The sequence below is a fragment of the Bos grunniens genome, chromosome 1, assembly GCF_055505025.1.
Source record: "Bos grunniens cultivar Pamir isolate PY7600 chromosome 1, Bosgru_T2T1.0, whole genome shotgun sequence".
In the NCBI taxonomy this organism is placed as follows: Eukaryota; Metazoa; Chordata; class Mammalia; order Artiodactyla; family Bovidae; genus Bos; species Bos grunniens.
Window position 1 is genome coordinate 84,307,661 of NC_141165.1, and position 19,834 is coordinate 84,327,494.

Genomic DNA, 19,834 nt, shown 5'->3' on the forward strand with positions numbered 1-19,834 from the left:
GCACAGACATTACTTTGCCAACAAAGTCCGTCTAGTCAAGGCTATGGTTTTTCCAGTGGTCGTGTATGAATGTGAGAGTTGGACTGTGAAGAAAGCTGAGTGCCAAAAAATTGATGCCTTTGAACTGTGGTGTTGGAGAATACTCTTGAGAGTCCCTTGGACTGCAAGGAGATCCAACCAGTCCATTCTGAAGGAGATCAGCCCTGGGATTTCTTTGGAAGGAATGATGCTAAAGCTGAAAGTCCAGTACTTTGGCCACCTCATGCGAAGAGTTGACTCATTGGAAAAGACTCTGATGCTGGGAGGGATTGGGGGCAAGAGGAGAAGGGGACGACAGAGGATGAGATGGCTGGATGGCATCACTGACTCGATGGATGAGTCTGAGTGAACTCCGGGAGTTGGTGATGGACAGGGAGGCCTGGTGTGCTGTGATTCATGGGGTCGCAGAGTCGGACACGACTCAACGACTGAACTGAATCCTGCTATGTTGTGAAAGTAATACTTTATTTTTAACAAATGTTTCTCCCAGTGTTTGTTTATAAGTTGATTGGCATGCATTCAATATCTTCCTTATTAAGCCTTGGGTTTGTTATTCTATTTTACTTGATTTAAGACTGTATTTTGAAATGCAGCTCTTCTCAAAAAAGTGCCTGCCCGTTCTGCAATAGCCGTTCTGAACAGTACGCTTGCTGCACACACCTGTTGGAGGCTAGCTCCAGGTGTGCCCCAGGCAGACGGTGCTCCACCCCCTCAGGTGTGCCCTCTGGGTAAGCATAAGCTGTGCTGGGCTGCTGCCACCACCAAGGTTCTAGTTGCACTGTCGCTGTGTCTCTCATGCCAGTGCTGAGGACAGTGAACTTTTAAAAACAACCTTCCCTTTCTTCTCTAATCTGGTAGAAACACAAAGCCTGAGGCAGGAACCAATCAAGGGGAAGAGAGAACATCTAAATCAAATAAACACTGAACTTGACTTTCTCTGACACTTCTCCCCCAGGGATGCATGCGACAAGCTATCTTCAAAGCCTGGCTGAGGTGCAACATTTAAGGAGGAATGAAGAAACATAAGGGGGGGGGGGACACCTCACACCTGTCAGAATGGACAGCTGTTCTCAGAAAGACAACAAATCACAAGTGTTGGCGAGAATGGGGAGAAATGGGAAGACTTACACATTGTTGGTAAGATCGTAAGTTGGTGCAGCCACTATGGAGTAGTGGAGTATGGAGGCGCCTCAAAAAATTAGAACCATGTATGGCAAAACCAATACAATATTGTAAAGTAAAATAAATAAATAAAATTGAGATTTAAAAAAATTAGAACTACCATATGATCCAACAATTCCACTTTTGGATATTTTTCCAAAGAAAACAAAAATACTAATTCAGAAAGGTATATGTACCTGTATATTCTTTGCAGCATTATTTACAGTTGGCAAGATATGGAAGGGCCTAAGTACTCACTGGTATATGGATGGATAAAGAAGATGTGATGTGTGTGTGTGTGTGTATATATATATATATATATATGCAATGAAATATTAGCCATAAAAAGAATGAAACTTTGCCATTATGACGTGGATGCATGTAGAGGGTATTATGCCCAGTGAAATAACTCACAGAAAAACAAACACTGTATGATTTCATTTATGTGTGGAATTAAAAAGAACAAAACACAAAACAAAACATAAGCAGACTCATAGACACAGAGAACAAACGTGTAGTTCCAGAGGGAAGGAGTGAAATAGGTGATGGGGATTAAGAGGTACAAACTTCCAGTTACAAAATAAATGAGCCACAGGGATGAAAGGTAATGTACAACATAGGGAATATGCTAGGAATAGTCAATAATATTGTCATAACTTAGTAAAGTGACAGATGATAACTATACTTGTAGTGATCATTTTATAATATATAGAAATATAAAACTGCTATACTGTATATCTGAAACTAATATAGTGTTATGTCAATTATAATTCAATTTAAAATAGAAAAAGGGGAGAAATCCCATTCTATTATTGCCTTCCTCTTGTCATCTAACCTTGAACCTCAAAAAGGCTGAACCATTCTGACAGCATCATTTCCCCTTTAGGGTACTCTCAGGTGAAATTGGAAAATATCTGATTTTGAGCTGTCAAGTGTAAAAGCTTCATTTTGCTAATGAGAAAGCCCAGAGGAAGAAGGAGGCTTCTGCCAAACTGGTGGCAAAGCTAGCGATAGAACACAGAGTTCCCTTGACATGCTACCCATGCCTTCCCTAAATGGCCTTGCCCCCAACAAACTAGCTCCTCTCCTAGTGTTCCTGTTGCTGTCAGACACCCCTTTCCTCCCAGTTAATGAGACCAGGAATCTGACAGTCATTATTAACTATTCTTCTTTATCTCATTTTCCAGTTAATGAATCTGATTGAATCTTACTTTAAAATGTCTTACCCTTTTATTCCAGTTGCCATCACCCTAGGCAGTTCTGCTTCAGTCCTTGCCTCCTGCTGGGCCTCTGCTCTGACCTCTCTCCAGTTCACCTGGCAGATAGCTAACATATCGATAATAGCTAAGAGTTGTCATGCACATACATGCCAATGCTGTTTTGAAGTGCTCTACATTTAGTATCTCATTCTAATTAATGAAAGTGTTAGTAACTCTGTCGTGTCCGACTCTTTGTGACCCCATAGACTGTAAGCCCATCATGCTCCTCTGTCCATGGAATTCTCTACACAAGAATACCGGAGTGGGTAGCCATTCCCCTCTCCAGGGGATCTTCCCAACCCAGGGACCGAACCAAGGTCTCCCTGCATCGAAGACAGATTCTTTACCATCTGAGCCACCAGGGAATATTCCTCATAAAACCCTAAAAACTAGATGCTTTTATTACCCCTATAGAGGGTAATCTACTGAGCCATAGAGCAGTTAAATAATACATCTAAGATAGCCTAGCTGCCAAGTGGCAGAACGGAGATTTAAAAAACAACAACAACAACAGATAGTTTGGTGCCAAAGCCCAAACTCCTAACTACTGCACTGTATTGCTTTTTTTTTCCTGCAGCAGCCATATCACCATATCACTTCTCTATCCAAGAACCTTCAGCAACTCTCCTTTGCCACTGTGGGAGTCCAGGGGCACAGTTTGGCGTTCAAATCACTGCATGGTTTGGTCTGATGGTGAAGGACAGGGAAGTCTGGCTTGCTGTAGTCCATGGGGTTGCAAAGAGTCGGGCACAACTGAGCGACTGAACAACAAAGACTTCAGGTAAGTTAATTAACTTCTCTGTGTCTCAATTTCCTGATGATTGTAACAGTAACCACCTCATAGGGCTGTTGTGAGGATTAAAGGAGGTCACCCACGTAAAGCACACAGCTTAGTGCCCAGCACAAAGCAACCCTTGATCAAAGTTAGCTGTCTTGAGTTACCTTTCCACACAACTTCCTTATAGAGCCCTTCTGACCACCAGGATGTTGCTGCATATAAATAGTGCTTGCTGCTGAACCGCATGCTGGTGCAGTTTTTCCTTTCTAAAAATATTCCCCACTGCCAATCTCATTCCCATATGCCAACATAGCCAAATTCTCCCACCCTCCAGTCTCCCTTACTCAGTGGCCTCTCCCCCTACACTAATCTGAATTCCTGGAACATTTATTCATCATTTGTTTAATTATTTCGTAAGCACTTATCAAGTGCTTACTTTAATAATAACAGTAATTGTATTTGACACTATAATTTAAAGGGCTTCAAGTGACAGCCATGCCTCTGTAAATCTTTATGAAAACGGTGGATGGTGGTTCCCAATTTAGAGCTGCTCTGGCTCCCCCAGGGGCCACAGGGAGCAGGGTGATGATAAAACCAAGTCCCACTAAAATTGAGTTCCCCTACTGAGTTGATGATTAACCTCTATCCAAAACTGTATTTCCTTTCTTGTCCTGCTTCTGTTCCACTCAAGACTGATGAGTATTTTAAAAAAGGAGGGTCCTCCAGGACACAAAAGTTCCTCCATGGCCCCTGCTTCTTGTTTGGCCTTCCCTGGGTTTCCAAAGCACAGACTCAAGCAGTTAATGATTAAAATGATAGAGTCCCAGGACTCCTGATGCTGCTGCTGCTGCTGCTAAGTCGCTTCAGTCGTGTCCTACTCTGTGTGACCCCATAGACGGCAGCCCACCAGGCTCCCCCATCCCTGGGATTCTCCAGGCAAGAACACTGGAGTGGGGTGCCATTGCCTTCTCTACCCAGGACTTCTAGTTCCTCCCAAAGATAGATTACAATTGGATGCATAATTTTGTGTTGTTCTACATAAACTAAGATCCCCCACCTAGAGTCACCATCACTAGTATGGTGATTCCATACTGACCACAAGCACCAAGACCCCAGACTGATTGGAACTGGAAGGTTAATGATTAAGATCCTGAAATACTACTGTATTACCTCATCACCAACCAATCAGAAGAATGTCTATAAGCTGATCATGAACTCCGTGACCCTCAGCCTTAAAGGTTACCTTAAAGACTCTTCCCTGAAGTCATCAGGGAGTTTGTGGCTTTTGAGCATGAGCTGCCCATTCTTCTTGCTTGTCCCTTTGCAAAAAAAGCTGTACTTTCCTTGGTGAAGGAGACTGGCTTTGCTGCATATCAGGTGAGCAGACCCGAGTTCCTTTTGGTAACATTGATGCAGACGGAGCTCCCATCTTTAGAAAGCTTATAGCCTTTGTAGGCAAAGCAAGTCCTCTTCACATGTGGTGAAATCCAGAGCATGTAGTGGCAAAGTCTGACAGAACAGTTGAGAGGTAGTGCTGTGAATTTTCAGGCACAAGCATGGCTTCTGGCTGGGTAGACATATACTTCTCCAGACTGTGCCTGTAGCAGAGGCTGGCACACCCTGCTGGGGTGAGTCCCTCTGGACCCCAGGGTCTGACAGCTGGTATGGCAATAGTTAGTTAGATAAATTCATTCTGCAGGATGCAAAGATAGGCTTCCTGGGAACTGCCTCTACAGGAAAGTTTAGTCTTTTGTTCTTTTCCTCAGGTATCCATTTATTCATACAAGTATCAAATATCCGCTATGTGTGCATGCACTTAAGTGCACCACACAACGTCATAAGTCCCCTTAACATGGGCCTAAAGCAACCAAGTGGGGTAGAGGAAAAAGACAGTCCTGTCTCAGCCACTTTCTAACTCTATGACCATGAGAAGTCCTAACTCAGAACCCAGGTTCCTCAGAAAAAATGGGGCTAACACTTTCTTCCATTTTGTTGTCATCAGAATTCGAGAGAACAGCTAGATACTGCCTGGCAGTGTTCCTGACACACTTTAGCTACTTCAGTCGTTACTGAAGAGGAGGTTGCATGTACTTGGCCATTTCTTTTTTTGGAACAGCAGGTACAGAGTCCAAGTGACAAGTCCAGGGTAGAAGTATCCTGGAATTCTTTCTATGGCTAAAAGGAGAAGGAAAAAAAAAAAAAAAAGAACAAACAAACTTGGCCCGAACATTCTTCCCATTCTGCAGGGCTCCTTTCAAATTCACCTCCAGGCAAAATTAATACTGCCTCCTTCCTCCGCTGCTTTTCCACAAGTCTATTTCAGTACATCATTGATTTCTTTTATTAGTGTGATTTTTTTTTATACACCTGTTCTTCTCCCCAGGGCTATAAACCTCCCCAGAAGACAAGAGTCTTCACAATCTTTCTTTTTCCCACCACCTGTGACCCAGCATAGCCTCTGCCACATTACAAATCCTTGAAAACAAGTCCAGTAAGGGCCAACTGTATGGGAGTGGGGAAGGGGAAATTAGGAGGCCTCTCTTCCACTTTAAGCTCTGTACCATATGGTATATACAAGTGGAAACTGAATCCCTTAAATTTATTAGCATTTTATGGGGTGTACATGCAAAGCTTTTTGTTATTATGAATCTTACCATTTAAACCTTTCAAAAATCTAATAAAATTTATCATTGAAATATATTTCGTATCTTTTCTTCCTTTTACTTAATACTATAGAGGTAATAGAATTTTGTTTCAATTCTCTGTGGCCTTCAGACAGCACTTGTCTCTTGGACACACAGAGACAGGGATTCTTAACCTGGAGGCTACAAGTTTCAGCTGTCTCAGGTTGCAGGCAAAATTGTATGTGTGTGTGTGGGTGTGTGTGTGTAAGTGTGAACATGGTGTGTTTTGGGATGGGGTGATGCTCCATGGTTTTTAAGCGGGTTCTCATGAAGTTGCGTGATTTTACAAAGGAAGGCCAAATAATGAAAAAACACTAAGTGTTCACTGGAAACTCGTTAAAAAGATGGCACACTTTTAGTACAGATTGTGATGGGTGATGAAAACTAGATACTGTGTGATAATGTGGAATGGAAGAGACTGTGGGGCAAGCAAAATAAACCACTACCAACCACACACCGAAGGCTGGTCTTCACCCAGAGAAGGTGATGTTGTGTATATAGTGGAATTGGAAGGGAGTCCTCCATTACGAGCTTCTTCCAGAAAACCAAACAATAAATTTCAACAAGTAATGCTCCCAATTAGACCAACTGAAAGCAGCTACTTGATGAAAAGCATCCAGAATTAGACAACAGAAAACACATAATCTTTCATCAGGATAATGCAAGACTGCATGCTTCTTTAATGATCAAGCAAAAATTATTACAAGCTGGCTGGAAAATTCTGATTCATCCACTATATTCATCAGACATTGCTTTTTCCGATGTCCATTTATCTTGGTCTTTATAGAATTCTCTTAACGAAAAGATTTTAATTTGTTGAAAGACTGTAAAAACACCTGAAGCAGTCTTTTGCTCCAAAAGATAAACAATTTTGGGAAGACGGAATTGTGAAGTTGCCTGAAAAAAACAGCAGAAGGTAGTGGAACAAAACAGTAAATACATTGTTCAATAAAGTTCTTGGTGAAAATGAAAAGTATATCTTTTATTTTTAATTAAAAAAATCAAAGGAGGACTTCCCTGGCGGTCCAGTGGTTAAGAATCCGCCTGCCAATGCAGGGGATGTGGGTTTGATCCCTGGTCCAGAAAGATTCCACATGCCACGGAGCAACTAGGCCTATGCGCCACAACTATTGAGCCTGTGCTCTAGAGCCCAAGAGCTGCAACTGCTGAGCCCCCGTGTCTCAGCTACTGAAGCTGGCACACTCTAGAGCCCATGCTCTGCAACAAGAGAAACCACCACGGTGAGAAGCCCATGCACTGCAATAAAGAGTACCCCCACTCAGCAATGAAGACACAGAGCAGCCAAAATAAATAATTAACTAATTCTTTTTAAACCGAAGGAAATTTTTGACCAACCCAATACCTTCGTATTTGGTCTTCATCTCCAGTTCCTTGGTACAAGAACTTCTAAAACCCTTGAAACTTCCTGAGTGATAGAAGTGAAAAGAAGTGTTTTTGGTATTTTATTCATAATAAGCCCCTTTCCACCTTACCTGAGTTTATGCTAATGAGGCTCTAGTGGATCCGTAAGTAACTTCTTTGTGGGATTGGTTGCCATGGGAACCAACCCTGAGATTTGAGGGTTGGAACTTTCAGACCTCCAAACTCTGGGCCAGAAGTACTAGAGATTGAGTTAATCACCGATGGCCAGTGATTTACTCAATCACACACATATAGTGAAACCTCCATAAAAACCTGGGGTGGGAAGAGCTTCCATGTTGGCACATGCATCTCTGTTCTGGGAAGGTGGCTCACCCCATCTCCACAGGGACAGAAGCTCCTGGGCTTAGGACCCTTCTGGATCACACCCTGTATACCTCTTCACCTGGCTCTTCATTTGCACCCTCTATAATAAACCACTGGCAGAAAGTAAAGTGTTTTCCTGAATTCTGTGAGTCATTCTAGCAAATGATCAAACCTGAAGCTGGTGGGGGGAGTTTGGGAACCTCTGAGTCTGTAACCAAATTGGATAGAAGTGTGGGTACCCAAGGGACCCAGTACCTTCAACTGGCATCTGAAAATATTAGGTTCCTTATAAGTGAGACAGTCTTGTGGGACTGAACCCTTAATCCTGTAGAGCCTGGACTAACTCCGGGTAGTTGGTGTCAGAACAGAGCTGAATTATAGAAACCCAGTTGGTGTCTGGAGAGTTGGAGAACTGGTTATTGGTGTGGGAAAACCTGCAGAAGTGCTGTGAGTAAAAACACCCAAGAGAAGCAAACATCCTTTTAACTAATTGTAATGTATTTTGTTTTTGTCTCAAGAATCCTTCAATAATGAACATCCTGTAGAAAAAGGAAACTCAGCAGACAGGAGTGTGGACATGAAATATAGTGGTAGATGCCAATAAAGAAACTTGAGTACATGTTCCTAAAAGACATCATACTATGCCTTTGACTTGGCTTCCAGAACTTTAAATATATTCATCTTCAAGGCTTTGAAGGCAGATTACCATGAAAAGAGAATGTACGTCATGGTAAGAAAGAAAATTACTTTCCTGCAAAAAGATGTAAATGATGCAGTGCATTATTCCCTCTGGTCTTTCGGTTCTTCTTTATTTTGGCCAACCTTGTACAGAACTTTGGCGTAAGCACTGACCTCTGAAGTTGGCTCCCTGACTTGGTTATCTCTCTTGTTCCATATTAATTGTCAAACAAAATCCCTTATTCAAGTTGTTTGACATTGAAAAGGGCAGAATGGCCCTTCTTTGCCCACAAAAATTTAAATTCAAATTCCTTAGCCTTGCATGTCAGACCCATCCTAATTTGATCTTATGCACCTTTTCTAAGATTCTCTCATGTTCCTTGCACACATCCATACTTTGGCTAGGTGGGCTTACTCAGTCTCTTCCAAATATATCAGATAGATCTCATTTGTTTATTCTTGGGATGTCTGATATAGAAGGCTGTCTCCCCATCTCTTTCCAAATGGCACCCACCCTTCAAGGCTCCATTCCTTCCCCTCCCTTCACTATCCCACTTTCCCAGCCAATTTTCTTTCCCTCCCACAACCCAACATTTCACATTCATTCCTTTTTATATGTGGCCCTTTATCATTGATTGGCTCCCTTATATTTGCTCATATCTTACTGTCTTAGCTAACCTGTGAGCTTCTTAAAGGCAGTCCACATCACTTTTTAAAATGTTAACAGATGTGTCTTTTTTTTTTTTAGGTACACTGGGTCTTCATTGCTGTTGTCTTGTTGCAGAGCATGGACTCTAGGTTCATGAGCATCAGTAGTTGCGACTCTGGAACTCTAGAGCACAGGCTTAATGGTTGCGGCCCACAGGCCCAGTTGCTCCATGGCGTGTGGAATCGTCCCAGGTCAGGGACTGAACTCATGTCCCCTGCACTAGCAGGCAAGTTCATCTGGACCACCAGAGAAATCCAGCCCACATCACTGCATCTCCCTTGGCCTCCAAGACAGGGCTTGTCTAGAGTAGATAGTGAATCACTTCTTTTTCATTGAGTGATTCTGCAATCAAAGTTGAGTTCCCTAATGTGGCCTACAGGCTCTACCTGAGTTGGCATCTGTCACCTTCTTTGGCCTCACTAATGGTTCCTCTCCCTTAGCTCTTTATACCCAGCCACTTTAAGCCAGTCAGTTCCTTAAGCACTCCGGTCATGACGTTTCATGCCACCTCCTCTGCCTGAACACATGGTTCCTCTTTTTCGTCTGGTTGACTCTTATTCTTTGGGTCTGAAACTAGGCATTGCTTCTTAATGAGAAGTCTTCCCCCAGTCTCTGCTAGGAACCATAGGTTAAAAACGTGAGAACAGCCAACTGCAGTGTGTGTGTGTGTGTGTGTGTAGCAAGAGAAATGAGAAGCATCTCTATCCACCCAATCATGAACTTCCTCCAGCTTCTTCTTTTCCTGTTCCCTTTGGTTGCCAGCCATGTGCTGTTACTCATGGGACCTCTGAATTGACTTTTCCTTCTTCTGCCTTGACCTTTGTACACACTTTTCATTCTGCCTGATTCCATTTAATCCACAACCTTTCGTTACCTAGTTAATTCCTACTCAACCTTCAATGCCCAGCCAAGGAGTCTATAAAATGGAAACAGTAGAAGTAGTCTCAACCTCAGAGCATTATTGGGAGAATTAAATACATATATTTGTAGTTCTTAGACTACTTCTTGGTACATAGTAAGTGTTCAATAATTTTCAGCTATTAATGTTACCATTATCATCATCGTTTCTCTTATCATTATTATCAGCATGTTTGATATTATGTACAAGTATCATGCCATTTATCCTGCTATATAGTATTGCTTTTCATGTCCAGCTCCCCACTGTCATATGAACTCCTTGTTTATTGGATGGTCATCAAATAACTAGGTCATTCTACAAATCCTAGCAAAGCATCAACAGTCAAAACTGAAAGCTACAGAAGTCCTATGGGAGTTGTGAAAAGGAAAACACCAACTGCATGCAAATGCTGTGGGAAAAGGAACATGTGAATGAGCTTAAAAAGAATCCCTTAGAACAACCACAGGACTCTTACTCATCATTGGCGAGAGTACAAGTTGAACCACCTTATTTTATTGGGCAATGTGATGCTTACTGCTAAAATTTTAATTGTATATAACATTTAACCAAGCAATATCACTTTTAGGAATTCATTTAATAAAAACACAGTATGCAAAGGTATATGATAAGGTTGACTATTACAACATTATTTGTAAAATAAAATATTGGAAATGGCCCAAATGCTTATCAAAAGGGGACAATTAAATTAATTGTGGGATTATGGGGCACCCATACAATGGAATACTATGCAACTGTTGTGAAAAGAAGGAAAAGCTATGCACCCTGAAGCTAGGAGTTCATGATACAAAGTTAAGTGAAAAAGTTGCAAATTCATCTGAATGTATTAGCCCCATTTTGGGGGTCAGGTATAATTTAATGAAACTTATCATCAATATTAAGTGCACAATTAGTTGAGGTTTCTTTTAAATATTTGCTTATTTTCATTTATTTATTTGGCTGCAATGGGTCTTAGTTGCAATACACAGGATGTTAGATCTTCATTCGGGATTTTATTTAGTTGCAGCTGTGGAATCTAGTTTCCTGACCAGGGATCAAACCTGGCCTGCTTCATTGGGAGTGTGGAGTCTTAGCCACTGTACCCCCAGGGAAATCCCAATGAATTTTAACAAATATTGTTGTTGTTTAGTCCCTAAGTCATGTCTGACTTTTTTGCGACCCATGGACTGTAGCCCGCCAGGCTCTTCTGTCCATGGGATTTTCCATGTAAGAATACTGGAGTGGGTTGCCCTTTACTTCTCCAGGAGATCTTCTTGACCCAGGGATCAAATAGTGTGTCCTGCATTGCAGGTGGATTCTTCAGCACTGAGCCACCAGGGAAATCCTTAACAAATATGCGATGTTATTTAACTATCACTGCAATGATGATATTGATAGAACATTTCCATCACCCCAAAATTTATTTGGAAACCATATGCAGTCATTCTGTATCTTTACCTTGGCAACCATTGATCTTTTTCTTTCACTACAGTTTTTTATTTTTCTAGAATTTCATGTAAATAGAGTCACACAGTATATACTCTTTAAGTCCAGCCTCTTTGATATGATCAAGATACAAAACAGTCCCATCATCACAGGGGCCTCTTGTGTTGCCTTTTTATAGCCCCATTCGCCTCTCTTTTCCCCTCTCCAGGCCCTGGCAACCACTAATCTCTTATCTGTTTCTATAGTTTTGCCATTTAAAAGATATAATATAATGGAATCATACAATATGTAATTTAGGAGAAATCGACTTTTTCATGCCACATATTTTCCCGGAGAGTTATCTAAGTCATTGAATACATCAAGAGTTTGTTCCTTTTTGTTACTGAGTAGTTTTCCACAATGTGGATGTACACAGTTTATTTACCCATTCACAGGTGAAAAGACACATGCTTGTCTTCAATTTTTGGCTATTTGGAATAAAGTTTTTGACATTTGTGTACAGTTCTTTAGCAGGAACACGAGTTTTTTCTTTTCTCTGGGAGAAATGCCCAGGAGAGCAATTGCTGGGTTGTGTGATAGCTACATGTTTACTTTTGTAAGAAACATCCAAATTGGTTTCCAGAGTGGCTATTCCACTTTACATTCTCACCAGCAGATTGTCAGTGATCCAGTTTTTCTGCACTCTAATGAGCATTAGGTGTTGTCATTATTTTTTATTCTAGCCATTCTGCTAGGTGTGTAGTGATAGCTTATGTGCTTTAAATTTTATTTCCCTCATGGCCTCTGATGGTGAACCTCTTCTTGTGTGCTTATTTACCATCTGTATATCTTCTTCAGGATGTCAGTTTATTCCTTCTGACCATTTTCTAATTGGATTTTTTTAGCAGTTGGGTTTTGAGAGTTCTTTGTATATTCTAGAAACTAGCTCTTTGTCTAATATGTGGTTTGCAAATATTTTCTCTCAGATTTTTCTTTCATCCTCTTAACATGGTCTTTTGCAGAATAAATGCTCTTAAATTTGGAGGAGAAAAAAATTTTTTCCTTTCATGGATTACTTAAAAAATTTTATGTGGATGTATGACCAACCTAGATAGCATATTCAAAAGCAGAGACATTACTTTGCCAACAAAGGTTCGTCTAGTCAAGGCTATGGTTTTTCCTGTGGTCATGTATGGTTGTGAGAGTTGGACTGTGAAGAAGGCTGAGCACCGAAGAATTGATGCTTTTGAACTGTGATGTTGGAGAAGACTCTTGAGAGTCCCTTGGACTGCAAGGAGATCCAACCAGTCCATTCTGAAGGAGATCAGCCCTGGGATTTCTTTGGAAGGAATGATGCTAAAGCTGAAACTCCAGTACTTTGGCCACCTCATGCGAAGAGTTGACTCTTGAGATTGGAAAAGACTCTGATGCTGGGAGGGATTGGGGGCAGGAGGAGAAGGGGACGACAGAGAATGAGAAGGCTGGATGGCATCACTGACTCGATGGACGTGAGTCTGATTGAACTCCGGGAGTTGGTGATGGACAGGGAGGCCTGGCGTGCTGCGATTCATGGGGTCGCAAAGAGTCGGACACGACTGAGCGACTGATCTGATCTGATGATTTTATTTATCTTGTATAAAAACAGAATAGTAAGAGTGCTGGTGTGACGAACCAGGTTTGTCTGCCCAACATGTGGCAAGCCAAATACTGAGATGCCGAGGTGTGCAGCAGAGAAAAGGTTAATTTGGGAAGCAGTCAAGTGAGAAGATGAAAGAACAAGTCTTAAATCTGCCTTCCGAAGGTGAGGGGCTCAGGATAAAATCAAGGTATGAGTATCAGGAAGAAAGGTCATTAGAGATACAAGACAGGTAAGGAAACCTGTGAGATACACTCTGTGCAGGTATATCTGAGCTACATGCTTCTTCATGGGGCACATGTTCAAAAAATGGTGGTGGTGTTGGCCTAAGCTGAGGGTGCAGTTTTTTTGGCCCTTGGACATCAAAAGCTCATCATCAGACACTTAGGGCCCAACTAAATGCTTGGTGGTCTCAAAATGTTTGAACTGGGCAAGGCTAGTGCCTGTTCCTAGAAAAAAATAAAAATCTTTTAAGCAATCATTACTATAGTGCCCCATACAGCAAAGGTGTTATCTGCAGAGGGCAGGTAAAAGGATATTGTGATATATTATCTAATTTTATTGCCCATTTTATTGCCCATTTATTGCCTATTTATTGCCCATATTGCCCAATTTATATACTTGGATATAAGTCCTTTGATAAATACATAATTTTTTGCCAATACAATTGCCCTGTGAACAACACAGGTTTGAACTGTGTGGATACACTTGTACCTGAATTTTTTCCAATATATACATTGAAAAAAAATTTTGGAGATTTGTGACAATTTGAAAAAACTCTCAGACAAACCACATAACCTAGAAGTATAAAATATTATTTTTTAAGTGAAGTGTGTCATGAATGCATAAAAATCTATGTGGGTACTAGATACTCATCTATTTTATCATTTACCATAAAATACACAAAAATCTATTTAAAAAGTTAAAATGTATCAAAACTTATATGCAAAAACACTCACAGACTGTACATGACACCATTCATGGTGGAGAGAAATGTAAACAAGTGTAAGGAGGCAGTTTTAAATCATAAGTGCATAAAATTCATTGTAGCACACACTGTGCTACTGTAGCAATTTTGTAGCCAACCACTGTTGCTATTGTCATAAGCTCAAGTGTTGTGAGAATCCACTTTAAACGCCATGTGGCACTAATCATCTCCATGTATGCGGTTCATCTGTCTAATAAATTTTAAATGACAGTAAAAAAATTTCTCCCCCAATTTGCTGCGTGACCAGGGAGCTCAATGCAGCGTTCTATGACAGCCTAGAGGGGTGGGAGTGGGTGAGAGATGGAAGTAAGGTTCAAGAGGGAGGGGACATAGGTATACCTGGTGCTGATTCATGTTGATGTATGGCAGAAACCAGCACAATATTACAAAGTAATTAGCTCCAATGAAAAATTTTTTCAAAAACAAAAAAATTCTCCCTAGCAGTTTTCATGTATTTTTCATCATGTTTAGTGCAATACACTGAACGTTGAATAACATCATGGGACCCAAGTGAAGTGCCACTAGAGATGTCGGAAGTGCTCCGAAGAATCAGAAAAAAGTCATGACATTACAAAAAAAAGCTAAATTGCTTAATATGCACCAAAAATTGAGGTCTGCAACTGAGGTTGCTGCCATTTTAAGATAAATTAACCTAGCGTAAGGACCATTGTGAAAAAAGAAAAGAAAATCCACAAAGCCGTCAGTGCAGCTACACCAGCAGGGTGAAAACATTGCCCTTTTGGTGAAATACTTTTTTTATCATGTGTTGAAAATGCAGCTTTTGTGTGGGTGCAATATTGCCACAGGTAAGGCATACCTGTAGACTCCAGTATGTTTCAAAAAAAACAAAGTCGTTACATGACACCTTAAAGCAAAAGGAAGGTGAGGGATCTAAAGAATTCAAGGCCAGCGAAGGATGGTTTGATCATTTTAGAAAAAGATTTAGCTTTAAAAATGTGAAGACAACAGGAGAAGCAGCTTCTGCTGGCCAGGAGATCCTAGATGCCATTAGAAAATCATTGAGGAGAAAGAATATCTGAACAGATTTTAATGCAGACAAATTGCTCTATTCTGGGGGAAAAATTGCTGCACAAGGCATTTATTAGTAATGAAGAGAAGTGAGCACCAGGATTTAGGACAGGAAGGGACAGGAGGCTTATTCTACTATTTTGTGCAAATGCAGTCAGGTTTATAATCAGGATTTCCCTTGTCTACAAAGCTACTAACCCTCGAGCCTTGAAGGGAAAAGATAAACACTAGCTGACAGTCTTCTGGTTGCTCAACAAGGAGACTCGGACAATAAGAACAATTTTTTTGCATTAGTTCCATCAATGCTTTGTCCTTGAAGTCAATAAGTACCTTGCCAGTAAGAAATGCCTTTTACAGTTCATTTGATATTGGACACTGTTCCTGCCTGCCTCCCACCCAAATCTCATAAGTTCAACACTTGAAGCCACCAAAATAGTCTACTTGTTCCCAAACACATCTCTAATTCAGCCTCTAGATTAGAGGGTTATAAGGATATTTAAGGCTCTTTATTCATGGTACTGTCTGGAAACGACTATCAATGCTACAGAAGAAAACTTCAACAGAAAGAACAACATGAAAGTCTGAAAAGATTACATCATGGAAGATGCCATCATTGTTATAGAAAAAGCTGTGAAAGTCATCAAGCCTGAAACAATAAATTCCTGCTGGAGAAAACTGTCCAGATGTTATGCATGACTTCATAGGATTCATGACAGAGCCAGTCAAGGAAATCATGAAAGAGACTGTGGATATGAAAAAAAGGTGATGGGGTGAAGAGTTTCAAGATATGCATCTTGTAGAAATTCAGGAGCTATAGACATCACACTAGAGGAATTAACAGAAGAGGACTTGATGGAGATGAGCATTTCTGAACCAGAGCCAGACATAAGGAAGAAGATGTAGAAAAAGCAGTGCCAGAAAACAGTGATATTAGACAATCTGGCAGAAATATTCTGCTTATTCAAGATATTCAAGATGGCTTTTGACTTCTAAGACATAGGCCCTTCTATCTTTCAGGCACTGAAACTAAAGCAAACTGGAGGAGTTGGTATTACATAGAAACATTAGAGAAATGAAAAGGCAAAAAAAAAAAAAGTCAGAAATTAACAACGTATGTCTGAGTGTGATTGCCTCTCCCAACTCCTCCAGTTCTTCTGCCTCTGCCATCCCTAAGGCAGCAAGCCAAACCACTTCTCTTCCTCCTCCTCAGCCTACTCAATGTGAAGACAATGATGGAGACCTCTATGATGATCTGCTTCTACCTAATGAATAGTAAATAAATGTTTATGTACATGTTTGTGAGTGTCTTCATATGAAAACCTAATAACTGAATGACAAAAACTGTAGGAGACATTTCTGTGTGATCATCATAGCCTAAGCGTTCATTGTGTAAGACATCATGTGCAAAACTTGTAATGAAATGGATTAGTCTATCCTTACATCGGCATAAGGTGAGTGATATTTAATATGAAATTAATATTGTGTTCAGCTGAAGCTCCAATACTTTGGCCACCTGATGCGAAGAACTGTCTCACTGGAAAAGACCCTGATGCTGAGAAAGACTGAAGGCAGGAGGAGAAGGGGACGACAGAGGATGAGATGGTTGGATGGCATCACTGACTCAATAGACATGAGTTTGAGCAAACTCCAGGAGTTCGTGATGGACAGGCAAGCCTGGCGTGCTGCAGTCCATGGAGTCACAAAGAGTCGGACACAACTGAGTGACTAAACTGAACTGAACTAATAATGTGTTACTTTTCTTACTATATTATAGATTCGCTTTCAAAGAATTACATTACTGTACAGTATGCCTCTCTCTCTCTCTAGTGCTTAGAGAAACTGTGTTTCAGCCTATTATCACAGGGAAATGGGTTTTCACAAATTGTAACAATGTTCCAATACTGTATTATGAATATGACTATGATGCTGTATGTCATAAAAATTTTACAACAATTCATTCACTGGTATGTAGGCTGCTGCTGCTGCTAAGTCGCTTCAGTCGTGTCCTACTCTGTGCGACCCCATAGACGGCAGCCCCCCAGGCTCCCCCATCCCTGAGATTCCCCAGGCAAGAATACGAATACAATGAAGCGATCATGTAGATTATACTAGGCTACCACGATATTGCTGCTTCTTCTTTCCCTAATGGCTCAGTGATAAAGAATCCTCCTGCAATGCAGGAGACCCAGATTCAATCCCTGGGTTGAGAAGACATCCTGGAGAAGGAAATGGCAACCCACTCCCATATTCTTGCCTGGGAAATCCCGTGGACAAAGGAGCCTGACAGCCTATAGTCCATGGGGTCACACAGAGTCGGACACAAGTTCAACATTAGCAGTGCTTATTTAACTTATATGCAGAGTACATCATGAGAAATGCTGGGCCGGATGAAGCACAAGCTGGAATCAAGATTGCCGGGAGAAATATCAATAACCTCAGACATGCAGATGACACCACCCTTATGGCAGAAAGTGAAGAAGAACTAAAGAGCCTCTTGATGAAAGTGAAAGAGGAGAGTGAAAAAGTTGGCTTAAAACTCAACATTCAGAAAATTAAGATCATGGCATCCGGTCCCATCACTTCATGGCAAATAAATGGGGAAACAGTGGCTGACTTTATTTTGGGGGGCTTCAAAATCACTGCAGATGATGATTGCAGCCATGAAATTAAAAGACGCTTACTCCTTGGATGGAAAGTTATGACCAACCTAGACAGCATATTAAAAAGCAGAGACATTACTTTGTCAACAAAGGTCCGTCTAGTCAAGGCTATGGTTTTTCCAGTAGTCATGTATGGATGTGAGAGTTGGACTATAAAGAAAGCTGAGTGTTGAAGAGTTGATGCTTTTGAACTGTGGTGTTGGAGAAGACTCTTGAGAGTCCCTTGGATTGCAAGAAGATCCAACCAGTCCGTCCTAAAGGAGATCAGTCCAGGGTATTCATTGGAAGGACTGATGTTGAAGCTGAAACTCCAATATTTTGGCCACCTGATGTGAAGAGCTGACTGATTTGAAAAGACCCTGATGTTGGGAAAGATTGAAGGCAGGAGGAGAAGGGGATGACAGAGGATGAGATGGTTAGATGGCATCACTGACTCAATGGACATGAGTTTGGGTAAACTCTGGGAGTTGGTGATGGACAGGGAGGCCTGGCGTGCTGCGTTTCATGGAGTCACAAAGGGTCAGACACGACTGAGCAACTGAACTGAACTGAAATAAATGTGAATTTCTTTTTCACATCATCTTTTCATTTTTTACGTCTAGCATTCGTAATACATGTAACATCTACAGCATTTTTACATTTAATGTTAGTAAGATATGTACCATCTATAGCTACAGTATTGATGTAGATGATGCAGCTTGTAAATAGATAATATAAACTTATGGTATAAATAAACACAGTATAATATTGTAAATGTATTTTCTCTTTCTTTGATTTTCTTAACATTTTATTTTCTCTAACTTACTTTAATATAAGAATACAGTATACAATAAGTATAAAATGCAAAATAAATGTTTATCAACTATTTATATTATCAGTAAGGATTCCAATCAACAGCAGGCTATTAGTAATTAAGTTCAGATACACATATAAAGTTTTCCATGGATTTTCAACTGCACAAATATTAGTGCCTCTACCCTCCACATTGTTCAAAGGTCAGCTGTATTTTATCCCAACCTGTGATTTGCCATTTCATTTTCTTAACAGTCTCTTAAAGAGCAAAAGTTTTAATTTTGTTTAAGTCCAATTCATCATTTTTCTCCTACTGTTTGTGATCTGTTTAATATATTAATATATCCCAACCCAAGGTCACAAAGATTTTCACTTATTTTTTATTTTAGAAATGTTATATTTCTAGCTCTTACATTTATATCTATGATCCATTCCAAGTTAATTTTTGTATATAGTATGAGGTAAATTTTTTTTTCTAATTTATTTCAACGTGTTTCTTTTTAAAAATTTTTATTTATTTATTTATTTGGCCACACTGCATGGGTTGTATTATCTTAGTTCCCAAATCAGGGATTGAATTCTGTGCCCTTGGCAGTAAAAGCAAGTTCTAACACTGGACCACCAGGGAATTCTCTGAGGTAAGCATTGCGGTTCACTTGTTTATGTATAGATCTCAATGATTACAGTAACACTTGTGGAAAAGAGTGCCATTTTTTCACTGAATTGCCTTGGTATCTCCAAGGGATTTTCCAAACTGCACAGCCAGAGGGAACTGTCCCCATAAGACTGCCCTTACTTCAGACAACAACTTCAAGTTTGGGGTTTTCCCAAAACCACTTTCAGATTCAATTATTTGCCAGAATGACTCACAGAACTCAGGAAAGCCTTATACTTACGATAACCAGTTGTCTGCTTAGTCGCTCAGTCATGCCCAACTCTTTGCGACCCCAGACTCTCCTGTCCATGGGATTCTCCAGGCAAGATTACTGGAGCGGGTTGCCATGCCCTCCTCCAAGGGATCTCCCAACCCAGGGATTGAACCCAGGTCTCTCGAATTGCAGGTGGATTCTTTACCATCTGAGCCACCAGGGAAGCCTAAGAATACTGGAGTGGGTACTTACAATAACAGTTTTATTATAACAAAAGCATGCAAATTAAAACCAAAGGAAGAAACTCATGGGCAAAGTCTGTGTGTGTGTTGTCACTTCAGTCATGTCCGGCTCTGAGACTCTATGGACTGTAGCCTGCCAGGCTCCTCTGTCCATGGGATTCTCCAGGCAAGAATACTGGAGTGGGTTGCCATGCCCTCCTCCAGAGAGTCTTCCCCACCAGGGATCAAACCCACATCTCTTATT

At 40.8% G+C, this 19,834-nt stretch overlaps 1 long non-coding RNA gene across 1 annotated transcript in view; it reads left to right on the plus strand.

Moving 5' to 3' along the window:
- The window catches only part of LOC147379783 (uncharacterized), a 34,708-nt gene extending 16,267 nt beyond the window's left edge, over positions 1-18,441 (plus strand). Inside the window, exons 2-4 of the long non-coding RNA XR_015134183.1 lie at positions 3,037-3,240; positions 8,186-8,397; positions 9,094-18,441. This is a non-coding gene — a long non-coding RNA (uncharacterized LOC147379783). The remainder of the gene's footprint in view (positions 1-3,036; positions 3,241-8,185; positions 8,398-9,093) is intronic.
- Positions 18,442-19,834: the final 1,393 nt, after the last annotated feature.